The sequence below is a fragment of the Anser anser genome, assembly GCF_964211835.1.
Source record: "Anser anser genome assembly, chromosome: 2".
NCBI lineage: Eukaryota > Metazoa > Chordata > Aves > Anseriformes > Anatidae > Anser > Anser anser.
Window position 1 is genome coordinate 75,721,975 of NC_139721.1, and position 14,127 is coordinate 75,736,101.

Consider the following 14,127-nt stretch of genomic DNA (forward strand, 5'->3'; position numbering starts at 1 on the left):
AAGCATAAATGAGCAAGTGGAGATAACTCCTAGTACGACACATTACTGTATACGTAGTTTTGAGGTTTACTCACATTCCTCATCAGTTCATGCACTTCAGAAGGGCTCAGTACTTTCTTAGCTATACTTCAGAGTGCAAGGGGAAAAATTCTCAACCTTAAAGCTCACTGGTCTCCATATTAACATAAATCAGATTTACCGGTGCAGGATTACTTAAGTTCAAGTGCTTCAGCACTAGCTTCTTCTTCATGCATGGTGACTACCATGTTACCTGTTGTGCACCACTTAAACAATATTCTATGCAACACAAATCTCCAGCTGTCCTGCTAGAGCATGATTCAAATGGGACAAGGAGAAGGCTGGCTGAAAAGTTACCTCTTCCTGTTAAGCTGGGAGAAAAACGAACATTTACAAATCAGGTTGTATGGGGCTCAGTTCAGAAGGTGCACAGCACAGACACCTCACCAATTCACTTGAATGCAGTATTTGAAATAAAGACAAGACCCTTTCCACAGAGAATTAATCTGGAATTACTGTGCGTTTGACCAATTCCCAGTAGGACTCATCTATTGCAGATTAATAGTGCCTTTTCAGAAGTAACTGACCTTTCTTCAAAAATGTATTAAAGTAATTTGAAATAAGGCACTCTTACCATGGAAGAGGCGTATGCCACAGCAGGAGCTAAGTCGGGGGTACCTAATCTAATGTAAGACACCCATTTCCAATCTGCACTAACCCTTTGCAAACAAGGCCAAAGATTTGTGCTGTTTTGGCTGCTGCGCTAGCTGCAGATAACCCAGTTGTAACTGATGTTGCTAAATATGCCCACATTTGCAGAGTTCTGGGTTTTACCTAAATCAGAAGGCTGTTGAAAATAAACTATGAGTTGAGTAATACACTCCAGTTGTTGCATATGGACTCCCTGTGTGGATATTGTATCCCACCTGGAAGGAGTATCTGTACTGCAGTAAGAATGGTGACTGCAGAATATATGCTGCTACACCTAATTTAATTTTACTAGTTCATATACCAATGGCTGCAGCAAGAGAGGCATAGTCACCAACCATGTAAGCAGCACACGAGCGCTGCAGCCTTGGCCCTAAAAGAGAAGCGAGCACCTGCAGGTGGCTGGGCAGCAGGGACCCGTTTTGTTCATGACATCAAGGCCAGTGTCAGCCGTACCATGCCATTGGCAGCAGCACGGCTCCTGTGGGCACCCTCTAACCAGCTGCAGGCAGTCAGGCAGATTAGCATGTGCTGTTTGAAAAAGTGGTGGGAGGTAACCCAGTTTAGTTTGCTTAAAGCAAATGGCTCTCAGAACAGAGATGGAAAAGCAGCATCAGATGATCAAAACCTTTACATTCACTGCAAACAAATGATCCTGTTCCTTCTCTCCTAAACAAACCAAAGAACCTGGCAGAGGCCAGCTCAGAGTCCTGATGACAGTCCCCAAAGGGCATAAGCCCACCAAAGCAAACAAGACTTCCGAAGAAGAGTCTGACTGGAAGGGGTGCAGACAGTCCTAGGAATTTATTGAGAGTACTCACTGATAAATAAAACATGCCTGAAGGTTTTTTTGAACAATTTCTTTCAAGTGATGCCTCGTGCACAAACCTCATGTTGTAGGCAGGGCTCAAGATATCTACCAGCTTGTTTCTCAGGTATGACCCCTGAGCTAGGATGTTGTGGACAGGGATAGAGTGAATCCCAGACTGAAAAGTTCTGGGATTTTATTTCTTCTATTCAATTTAAAATGCACAGCATTATCATGCTTGCCTTGTAATCCTTTACACAACAGCCAGTTACCTAAATAACAACCATCATTTCTTCTAGGTCCAACGTCTCTACTTTGATGAGCAGCTAAGGGCAAGAAAAAAGACATCTGAAGGAATGAATAGCAGGTTTCCAATGACGAAGCTGAATGCAGAACACTAAGAACAAAGATTTTATTATTATTATTTTGAGCTCATCACTCAGAGCAGAACAATGAAACATTTCTAATATGCATGGCCCAAGGCCAAAGGGCTAAGGCAGGAGAAGCAAGTGAGCATCCAGGTAAGCACAAGGCATCAACTGTATTTGTCAAAGGATTTATTCATCAACGATGCTAAGCTTAGAGGAGTGATAAATAGCCTAGAGGGCAGGACTGCTGCTCAGGTGGACCTTGAGTCTAGAGAAGATGCCTGACAGGAATCTCAAGAAGTTCAGTAGCAACAAATCAACAGCAAGACAAAAAATCCTGTGCACGGGAGAGAATAACCCCAGCTGGACATCCACTGGTGAAGGAAAAGCTCTGCAGAAAAGCAAAGTTCACAAGTTGAATATGAGTTAGCAGTTTGCCCTTGTGGTGAACAGAGGCAAACAGACCGAGCTGTGTTTGCACCTGAGCAGCCAACAGGTAAAGGGAAGGGGCTGCTCCCTTCTGTTAAATACATGTGAGACCACACCTGGAGTACCATGGCCAGTTTTTGCTTCCCCAGGAAAATATATTGAAATACTGAAGCAAGTACAATAGATGAACTCTTTGAGGAGAGCTTGAAAGAACTGATTGATGGTAGGAAATTTGACTAACTTTATGGTGAAGGCACATAAGCAAAGTTGCCCAGAGGCTGTGGAATCTCCATCCTTGGAGATACTCAAACGTTGACTAGACAAGGCTGCTGTGAGCAATCTTACATTAGATTTTGCTTCTTTGAGTGAGGGTTGGACCACGTGATCTTCACAGGTCCCTTCCAGTTAACATCAGTCTATGATTCTACAAAATGATACCAAGTTCTTGATATCTTCCTTTCCATTTCTCCAAAACACACCCTTTCTTTTTAAGAAATGCTCAACTCTTCTTCCATTTACATTTTACCTTCCAGAACCAAACCGAATAAAACAGTCCCATATTCTCATTTTTCTTTTCCTTCTTTCATGAAGCCTCAAAACACCTTTCTATATCAAAGAAATTTTTTTTCTTCAGAACAGGTGGCTAGAAATGCTCTGTTCCCTAGCATAGTAGCGAAAAACATATCTCTGGCAGCTCCCTAGGAATTAGGTCGTTACTAGAGAGATAAAACTAAACTGTAAAGGTGACTTAGCTTCTCAGAAGGAGAGGCAACTGTTTCTTATTTAAGTAACTTTACTGATGACTATGAGATTTATGGCGTGAGGCACAGTTTCTCTTGATAGCTGGGAAAATAATTTTTCATCAGAGCTGAAAGTGGGCTTTCTCTCTCAAAATTCATCTTCCTTTCCTCATTGTCAACTGTGCATTTTGTAACATTGAAAAAGAAGTTTAATTAGCCTAGCACATGGTCAATACATACACTTTCAAATATACCTGTGTCTACAATGTCGTCCGAAGGATTTGAAAAATACTCTGTATTATAAAGTACTCATCCTCAGCTCTGACACTGCTTCTATCTGCCTAATACAAATGCTTCTTGCATTAATAATGATATGGTTTTTAGAGTTTCTTCTGGTTTGATTTGGGGTTTGTGTTTTTCACACATTTCATGTTACTCGGTGCTAACACTTAAATCATTATATTGAGATCAGGATTTATTTCCTGAAAGATAATGAGGACAGAGAGGTATGACAAAAACATAAGACAGGCAGTTCCAATTGCTACTACAACTGTATTTTCTGGAACTTATTTATTTTTCATTCTGTTCTTTCAGTAATTTAATAAATGAGATACCAAAGTTCATGAAAGTTAGAAATGTGTTAGGTGGTCAGAGAAGAAGAAAATATGCAGCATAACAAGGAGAAAGGAGGGCAATTAAGGCACTGTTCCTGGCCCCAGACTTATACCTAAAAGTAGGTGTTGTATAATGTTTGCAGATTTTTATTATTATTATGCACTGTCTATATAGCACAGTTCACATATCCCATTACAGTACACATAAGGTTCATAAGAACATAAGGTGCATACATTAAAATGCTTTGGGTTTATTCATCTGGATTTTGCTTAAGAAAATTAAGTATATTCCAGGTCAGCAAAACTGCTCATCTGACAATTATAAACTAATAGTGTTATTTATATTAACGTTCTTGGGTCACAAGAGAAATTGACACTAATCACCAACTTGCTGCTCCAACCATTTCACTAACAATAATAATAAGCCAGCATAAATTTTAACAGAATAAAAGCCTGATGTAAACAAACTGTCCCTCAATACTTAATTAAAATATAATGAGGAACAGGAAATACAGTCCTGGGTACTGTTTAAGGTTGCATGGCACCATTTCAATGTCACATCATATGTCACATTTGTTTATTGACAAAGAAGTGTATGTGACCCCTGGGCACAGACTTACTGATATAACACCATGCATTTTAATGTTCACTTCTCATTTTGTGTATATTCAGGAAATAATCGTTTTATCCTTTGCATTCTTGCACACCTTAACCATCAACAACAAGGGCTTTGCCAAAAGCCTGCTGAAGCCTGTAAAAGTCTTCCCTTTAACTGCAGTGGGCTTTCAATCATGTTACATACTACTGCTGCAAAACAGAGACATTTTGTTTTTTTAAATCCCTTCTCGAAGCACACATGCTTAGAGCCTATTTTACAACCAAATTATTAGTTTGCTGGTTTCACTTAAAAAACACATGAAAACTTGGCAAGAAAAATCAGAGAAAAGCACAGTACAAGCACTTCTTTTTTAATTCACACAGCTGCTTAATGACTAAAAGCAACTAACATCATACGGAAATGTACTCATTAGATTTTAGTATTTATAACTCGGGTTAGTTATTTATGGAGTTTTAATGGGAAAATTGACCCATATGAGCCAAAAATTCATCATAGAGCAAAAATGTATCTATTTTCATATCTTGCAGGCTTTGTACCTCTGAATGAAGACATTCATGGCATTAACAATTTTCACAGAATTCCTCTCACTCACACCCAAACAGAGGAGTCATAAGTGTAAGGCTGGGCTTTGTTTACATTCTTTCTGAAATACAGTAAGAAGAAATGAACCTGGCTGCAAAAACATGAAGCAACGGTAACACTATTTTTTATTCTAAATATTCACCAAGAGTAAGCGTCAGATAAATAATATTGTAAAGCAGCAATTACCAAAGAAGTGACTGGGTCTAAAAGGTTCTTTGTTTATAAATAGTTTCATAGTACCACCTAATTTAGGACCTAGACCTACAAAAGAATGCAAAGCCTTTTTTAGGGGAAAAAAATGGGGGGGCGGAGAAGAAAATAAGAGGCAAAACAAAACAAACAAAAATCTCCCACACCTTAAAGACACTTCTGCATTACAATAATTCACCTCAAAAGGGAACATGACTACACTCAAGTCAGCCCTACGTGAGCCAGCTCACTTCCCAAAGGTAAAGGAAAATGGGCTGTAAAGTCAAGGACAAACATAGCTGGGCTCTAAACCTGGCAGTAAAGGGCTGCACTGGGTGACTCATCAGCAAGCAGCAAGTACCAGCTTGGAGTCTGTGGCACAACACTCACTCGTGAGATTAGGTGAGAGGCTAAAGTTGATCTGATTAAACTGATGCAATGCGTCAACAAGAACTAACCTGCAAAGAACTCTTACAAACCTCAGTACAGTTAATTTAAAACTGAAAATCTGGATGACATCCTTGACAAGTCCTAAAAACAGCAGAGAATTGCTTTGCTTCACATGCGCTCAGCCTCTGACTGCTCGTCAAAACTGTTTTACCTTTAAAACCTGTGGATGAAACCCTGCTGAGCTCTAAAGTCACTGGTGCTACCAGGTTGGTGCCATTGCCTCTAACCAAAAACTGCATGCTGAGAGACAGGATTGCTGGTTCCTAGCCTCCACTAAGAACCAATTTCAGGGTGCCTTGATGCACTTTGATAACCTGCGAGAAACCTGAATTCCAAACCGCTGCTGAGTTCCAAACCATACTGCCACTTGCTTGACAGACACATGTAAAGCACTGTTTTTAGCTTGTTTAACTAAGGCAGACTGCTGAAAACACTAACTGGTGCACTCCAACATAACTGCAGATCACTTCAGGCAGTCCTTCCACACCCCACGTGAATAACCTAAGCACTGAATAAAAGAAGCATAGAGGAATATGCTCTTCCCTTTCAGGTTTCATTATCTAGAAGGCTTTCAGAAAAGTTTCCACTGATGTAATTTTTAAATTCGGATCGAAATTGAAATATTTTTGGTTGAACAAAGCCATGTTTCTAGGGAATAAAGAATTATTAAAATAATAATCCAGAGCCACATAAAATACCCTGCTTCTGGCCTAGAGGATTCAGAGAAGAGAAATTTAAAAACAGTAATATAATTATATCATAGCATGTTTTCTTCCTGCTGGAAATCAGCCGAGGCAAGACATCCTAACAAAAAACAATTCTTAAGGCATACTATGTGCTTTCTCTCTCAGTCACAGAATTGCTGAAAACGTTATCAGTAAAGCAACTTTAAGAAATATAAACTATGAACTCCTACATGATTCTTGTAGACTCTTAAGAAATTGTATTCAACTATGTAAGCGCAGTTCTGAAAGTTTACTTGGGTACACTTCTAATACAATCTGTTTGTACAGATAACTGTCTTAAGCTTACCACTATGATTTCAAAAGTGGTGAGAATTAGTGCAAAGCACTTCGACAGTGGATATTTTCTCCTGGTTTTATGGCCACTTAGAGAAAGACAACAGAGAATAGCACTACTGTGACAAGAGTTCCATAATACTTCCTCCTGCATTATGTGCTTCATTAGTCAGCCCCTAAAAAAGTACCCATTAAATGTATCTCATAGTTGGATAAACGTAATATTTATTTTATAGTTGACTCTAGAAGTATGCTATCATTGTCTTTCCTGGATTCTGTCTGGTATTTTTCATATTGTTCACATCTATTGTCAACTGTGAGAAACAATACTCTTTCTTTCCAGAAGCTCCATTTTGCAACATAATCAGTGACCTGTTTGGGGCTGGGCACTCAATTTACAGTGACTTGAAAATTCTTCTTTTGGTTGAGCAAAGACCAGAGAAAGAGAAAATGAAGAAACACATCCAGCAGTTCCTGCTGTGGCCACATAGATGACAGTCCTGCTCCTGATGCCTTCCATGATGCCTTCAGCTGAACAGTGATGGCAGCAAAGTTTATGTAGTCTCTCTTTTCCCTGCCACCGTGAAAGGAAATACATCTATCTGGCTGCTTGACAGGCAAACTGAGAAGGTACATGCAATGCACTAGGTTAGGGTTACTGCTTGTCTGTCCTATTCTCTATCTGGTTTATCTCCTTATTTGGTTTCTTCTACAGAAAAAGGTATACAGCTCATGGCCTTCTTTCTGTGCTTTACTTCCCATACTCCCTGCAAATATTAAGACTAAAATGTATGCTGATTATACTTTAAAACTTAAAGTTCAAGCCCCAAAAGAAAAGATTGCCAAAAGTAAAGAGCATTTCAATGGTCAGTATTAACTCTGGCATTCACATCATGTTTTACTTCTGTAGCCTTTCCAGCTTTTTCTGTTTCTTTTCCCTGCCTCCAGTGCTGAGCTGATTTTGTGAGCAGAGAGAACTCGGGTACAATTTATGCTATCTCAAACCTCTAATAAATTAACATTTTTCAAACTTTGAAAGAATCGTGATAACAGCTATGATTTCATCATTTTAATGTTCTGGTTTTGGATTTCATCCAATAACGGAAGTAGAAATTATGATTGTTGCATCTTTGATAAATATCACCAATATGCTCATGCTACACAGGACACAATGATAAATGTTGTCCGTATAAGTGCCACGGATGCTCAAAGACTCACAGGGGAATAGGTTCCTGCAACAGTGCTTGTTCACTTGTCTGCCTAAAACCTGTCATTGATCTTTGGAATGAAAAATTCATCTCTATGCATTTTCATATTCCTGAAACCTTCATCTTATGACTATGCCCAAATAAATGCATCTGTGATAAATACACATCAGACATACCAGACTTATGCAAAATGCAGATTGTTACTATACTAAAACATCAGTATTCAGGTTGGCTTCAAAGCCTTGAAAATTGATGCCAAAAGACTGGAACATTTGGAAAAATTTTGGTTGTAGCCATAAGATGAATCTAAACAAAAATGATACTTCTTCGTGTCTGCCCCACAAAGTCAATGCAATGCCTGAACAAAGCAACACCATGATTAATATTCAGCAGAAAATTGATCATGATGAGGACTGATTTTAATCTTTGTTTTATTTAGACTTTGATGTATAGCCAACTGAATTCAATAGCATTGAAGAGCCTGCAGATTCAATGGAGTTTGGATTAGACCTTTAGTTCTTCTGGCTGCCTAGATGCACTGATTCACAGAGAAATTGTTTCATATTTCTATCTGCAAAAGGGAGGGCATCATCTTGACTTTTAATTTGATTGGTTCAAATAAAAACAAAACAACAACAAGAAGGTTTACATTTTAAAAATACCTGTGTAGTAATCTATATAATTTCTAAAATCTATATAATTTTCTTTCTAAAATCTTGCCTAGAGAATTACTAGGACCATAGTGAAAAATTATGAAGTCATACTTTACATATCTGACATTCCCAGTTTGGCAGGAACCTAAAAACATATACAAACAGAAGACTGTTCTCTGTAGCAGAAACATATATGGCAGTTTGCGGAACTTCACAGTGAAGCGATGAAGGAACCTCTGAATAGAAGTCTCATTGTTTTAAGACTGTTAAGACTGGAAACAGAAAATGAACAGTAATCACAGGAAAAACACACAAATGAAATGGAATTTTAACTTTCAGACAGGTACCGTTTTCATTTTTTCTGCCACTTGTCATATGCTAATGGAGCATCAAAGGCAAACTAAATACTTAAAAATACTAGGGATAGGTAAAGAGCATAATAATTACATCTATCAGAAGTTATAGAAGAGTCAGGAGAGATGTTGAGCCTGGGAAGAAGATGTGAGAGGAAGGTATTTTTAGTTTTGTTTTCATTTCTCACTATCCTCTTCTTTTATTAATTGTCAATAAAATAAGTTAATTTTCCCCAAGTTGAGTCTGTTTTGCCCATGACAGTAACTAATGAACAATCTCCATCCTTATCACAACACATGAGTTCTTTCATTTTATTTTCTCCTGTCTTGCTGAGGAGAGGGATTAAAAGAGCAGCTGGGTGGGTGCCTGGCAGCCAGCCAAGGTCAGCTCACCACAACAGTCAAGCTACTCTATTATCCTCATCTCCCTGTTCTCACTGTTATTGTCTAATCCTCCTATGTTTTTCCCTTATTCATTTTAGAAGCATGCTCTACTGTTCTTAATTCAGCCCCCTATGAGCCCTACCCCTGCCTCTATCTGCGTCTCTCTCCCTGCTTCCTTGCAGAGCTGGAAAGGCAGAGCTTTTAGAATTTCTGAATCTGTTTGTTCTGCTTCTTATTAATCACCAGTTGAGCACTCTGAAATGGTATTTAGTAAAACCATTCAACCAAAATTGGTCTTAGTGTTTCGAAGCCTCCTTGTCTCTGCTCAGTCCCCATCCATTCCACTTCTTTTTGTGGCTACTGACTGTATGTATTTTCCCACTATTCTCCATAAACAGCTACAGCAGTGTCCCAGTACGGCTCTTCATTTGCCTTACTGCCTGCAGCTTCTGTAGTTGTTTCCACCCCCCCCCCCCCATCACTTCCTAGGGGACCCAAGCTAAAGCTCTGCTTGCTGCCTGCCAGCAGGAGTTTTAGTGAGATCAACTCTTTCTAGAGTCAGCTATAGGCAGAGAACATGACTTCCTTTCCCTGCTGCCACCCCTCTTCATCCATTTGTATCCTGTCCTCTGCACTGGTTTCCTGGTGTGGCAAAACTAGAGCACATTTAGGAATACCCAGTCAGGGCACTAAGGGAAGGCAAACCCTGGGACAAAGTTGTCCATGCAGCACCCTGCCCCGAGTCCTCACAGACCGCTTGGCAATCCTACATCCACCTGTCAGAAACAGGCTCAGCCAACCCATGTTTCTCTCACAGACCAGCACCTCGTGAGTGGCTGCAGCTTCCCCAGTCCCTCAACACAAGCACAGGCTCCTCAAAACCTTACGGCATGTTTAGGACAGGCCATGTAGGCCCTCAGCTGTATATGGCCACCTACGCTGCAACAGGAGAGGGACGGGGGGACAGCCCTTGTAGTAGTCACACAAGACTGTCAATAGAGAAGATTTATTCACACTACCAACGTGCACGTGAGGAGCAAAAGAGCTGCCTAGACGGTAAACATGTTTCTCTTGGCAGAAATAATGCGGTATTTAACTAACTGTTTTGTCCTGACTTGCTGCTCTGGGGCAGCGCTTCAACTTTACCTCTCATCACCACTCTCACAGCTGGACCAAGGTCAGTCTCTGCTACCTCTGGCCACGCTGGCCATCTCTGCTCACTTTGGACAAGATCTGTAGGCTTTATCTGATGAAAAATGCACAGATTGAAGGGAAATCAAGATAACAGGTATAATAGGATCTTGCATGGCCCTGGCATCTCAAGGAAAGGACAGAGTTATCTGCTCCTTGCAAACTTTCAGGCTGGGCTAGAAGTAAAAACTAGTGCTTGGCACTCTCCCTGCTGTAGCTGAAGTCCTCTCAGTCAGAGTCCACTCCTTAATTTTCTTGGCCCTCTCCCTTTCTCTCCTCTTTATGTCGTATGCTGTTTTATGTCATCTCAGAGGCAAGATTAGTCACGTATTTTTTGCTCTCCAAGATGTCTCTAAGTTTGCAGGTTCTTTAACAATTAATGTTCAAAAATCCTTTCTCATTATTCAGTTATTTCTCTCTTCCACCCCACCCCCCAGTTATTTTCCTAGGCATTTTTATTAAAGTTTCTCTCTTATTTCCATATCTGAAACTCTTTTCATTCATATTCTTTACCTTACGCCTTCCAGGAGACACACACACCAAAAGAAAAAAAAAAAAAAAGACCATATGCTTCCTTTCTGATCTGTATCTTTATTTACATCAGCAACAATCCCATTATAATGAAGAATTCAGGGCGTTAAGAACCACTGATTGTGAAGCTAGCTTACTTTAGCCCTAAAATGGACTGTTAGATAGCAAGGAACAGTTGGAGGACTAACATTTTCAGAAAGCACAGCTAGTTTTGAAGGAATATGTTTCTCCAAGGCTTAATTTATCCATGAAAAGTTTCACTGATTAGGACAAATATAAGAGGCTTTCTATAAGTAAGTTATCTGGTTCTATAAAAAGACTAAGGTTTCTCTTGTGCCCAAACCACTTTGAAAATATTAAACAAATATTTACAAACTTTTACTTACTGGACTTACCAAAGCCGTTTATGGTTTTATGTTATTTTAGCTTATCATTGTGATTGAATGTAATGAAAAAGAAAGATTAGGCACAATGTGTAAGACAGAGTCAAAGAAATACCCTGTAATGTATAACGTATATATATATACACATCTGTTATTATTCTTGTTGTCTTTAAGAAAAGAACACCACCTGAAGAGCCACTATACTATAACGCCAACCTTTCAAAAAAAAAAAAAAATTAGGACCTGACTTAGAAATGAGCTCTTAATTTGATGGTACCTCTTGCAAAATCATTTAGAAAATACTTCAATAATTGCTTCAGAAAGATCTTACAACCCTCAGACTATCAAATAGCTTCACTTTGAAGTTAGGGTGTTGTGATCACACACACAAAATGCATTATGCTACTTCTGGTTGCCAGCATATGAACACAATTCTCATTTTTTCTCAAATCAGTCACTTTATTCTGTTTCATCATTTAAGTGAATAGACGTATAGCACATTGCTGAAATGAGAGGTGTTTTGCTGTAGAAGAAGAAAATCTGGTTAACAGCGTACCTTTAAGCAAATTCACAAGTTTTACTATAAAATAAAATTGTCACTAACATTTATCTCCTGCACTTACTTCCATCACTAGCCATGGTTAAACATGTGGATCAGAATTCTGTGTGGAGGTAGATTAGAAAATCTATAATCTATTCTCCAAGCAGTAAATGTAAAATGTTTCCATACGTTGCCTCTTGGTTTTATAATTGCACCCAAACAATGTTTGGGAGCGATTGCTTATTGCTTTGTCACCAACCAGATAAAACTAGGGAATCTATCTGGTGTTTTTATGCATCACTGCTTCCAGTCCACACTCTTGTTTTCACCTTACATGTGGACTCAGGACACTACAAGGCACACGAGAACCTAAGGAATGTCCCATGGGATCAGATCAATGGTCCGTCAAGCCCAGTGCTGTCTCTCCAACAGAGCAGCAAGAGCTGCTGCTCAGGAATACCACAGGCCTAGCCACTTTCTACAGCCTATTCCTTCCTCCAGCATCCAGGCTTCCTGAATTGGGGATTTTGGACAGTGCTAATCTCCCAGTCTCCCCTGTGTTTTAAGTGCCCATTCATGGAGCTGTGGTTCATAAATTCACCTAACTTTTGAACCTGCTGATACTATGTCTCCACAGCTTCCTGCAGCAGCAAATGCCAGAAGTTCACAACCTGAAATGTAACGTTCTCTCTTTTGACTGCTTTAAATTTATCTGCTATAATTTTCCCATAATGCCCCTCAGTTCTTGCATTTTGGAATTGATGAACAGCAGTTCCAACAACCCCTACCTGTTCCCTTCATGACTTTGCAAACCTCAGTCATCTCACCATTCAGCCTTTTCTCCAAACTGAAGAAACTTAAATCTTTTAAGACCCTCTTCAAAGGCTGCTTCACCCACTTTATTATTTTAGCTGTGCCACTCTGTGTATTCCTTCCTCAATGATACTACATCCTCCTTAGGTCAGGAGGCCAAAACTACACACAGTGCACAAGATGTAAGTGCACAAGAATTTTACAGAACAGTAAAATAATGCACTCCATTTTGTCTTTAAAATCCTTCCTGATGATGACCAAGATTTTTTTATTTTTATTTTTTGACTTTTGACTTCTAACTTTCTGTCTGCTTCTGCACACTGAGCTAATGGATTTCAGAGAACTGTCAAGGCAACATTTATGATAACTCCAAGATCTCTTTCTTGAGTTGTAACTGCCAGTTATGAATACATTAAATATTACATTCAGAGTGTTCTTATCTAGTGAATAAAGCTTTAGAAATAAGTCCCTGCCTTTCCAAATCTACTCTGCAAACAAAATTTGGGCTATGCAGTGTTATAGCATACTTGCTTATTTAAGCTTAGCTTCCATTTACAAATAGAATAGATTGCAGTCTTGTTCTCCACCCCTCTAGTCCCACATTATAGACCACTTTTCTGCAGGGGACCTCTTCCCACCTCTTTTTAACCTGGCTTCTTGAAGAAGCATATCTCATGCAATTGCACTATGTCTGCATGTGATAATTTGCCATTCTATTTCCCCAGTTACCTTTGAACTTGTCAGCCAATTTCAAACACATTCAACAGAGGGATAAAATCTCCAAGGTCATTATATCCAAGAATTTAACTGAAACAGGAAACTGAAAAGAAAAGAGACCCCAGTCAGTGCCTCTGCTGAAGAAACAGCTATAACCTGCAGTCATCCTTAACAGAAAGCCTGCACAGAAAGAAATTTTCGATGCCTCAATTGTACAAAAAGTTTCATTTGGAGTTTGTACTTCAGTAGACATCAGAGAATGTAATCATAAGATACTAATCCATCAGAGACCGGTCTTCATTAATTCTAACACTCATAGAAGTACATATTGATTTACTTTGGGTAATGACTCACAGGAAACCACTTAAACAGTTTCATAGCAGGAGGGGAACCTGGGCCAGCTGCAGCCTCAGCTTGAGTTGCCAACAGTCCCTCTGTTCTGGCTTGAAGATACTCCTGGATAAAATTTTCTAATTAGTAGTGTGACTAGCATCCCACAGACCAGTACAGAGGCAGAAAACAAAGAAAAGCATAAAATAAAAACTTCTTATTACTGCACCAAAACCCACGCTTGTAGCACACAATTGCAACTAACTGCAGAACAGAGGCTGGCAGTCGGTTTTGGTGGACAAGATTAAGAGCAGGGGGGATTGTCCCATGCAATGACCAGGCTTCCACTGGGAACTTTGGCAGCAAGGAGGTGGCAGCTCATCTCCTACAAGAGAAAACCCCTGCCAATGGCTGAGGAAGCTGCCCCTGGCCCATGGTGAATGATTTGGCTTTGCTGTAGGACTTCTAGGAGAGGCAGG

At 39.6% G+C, this 14,127-nt stretch overlaps 1 protein-coding gene across 1 annotated transcript in view; it reads right to left on the reverse strand.

Moving 5' to 3' along the window:
• The window catches only part of SEMA5A (semaphorin 5A), a 412,186-nt gene extending 398,836 nt beyond the window's left edge, over positions 1-13,350 (reverse strand). The window contains exon 1 of the mRNA XM_083823077.1: positions 13,331-13,350. The gene's annotated coding sequence lies outside the window, so the exon portion shown is untranslated. The remainder of the gene's footprint in view (positions 1-13,330) is intronic.
• Between the last annotated feature and the right edge of the window lie 777 nt (positions 13,351-14,127).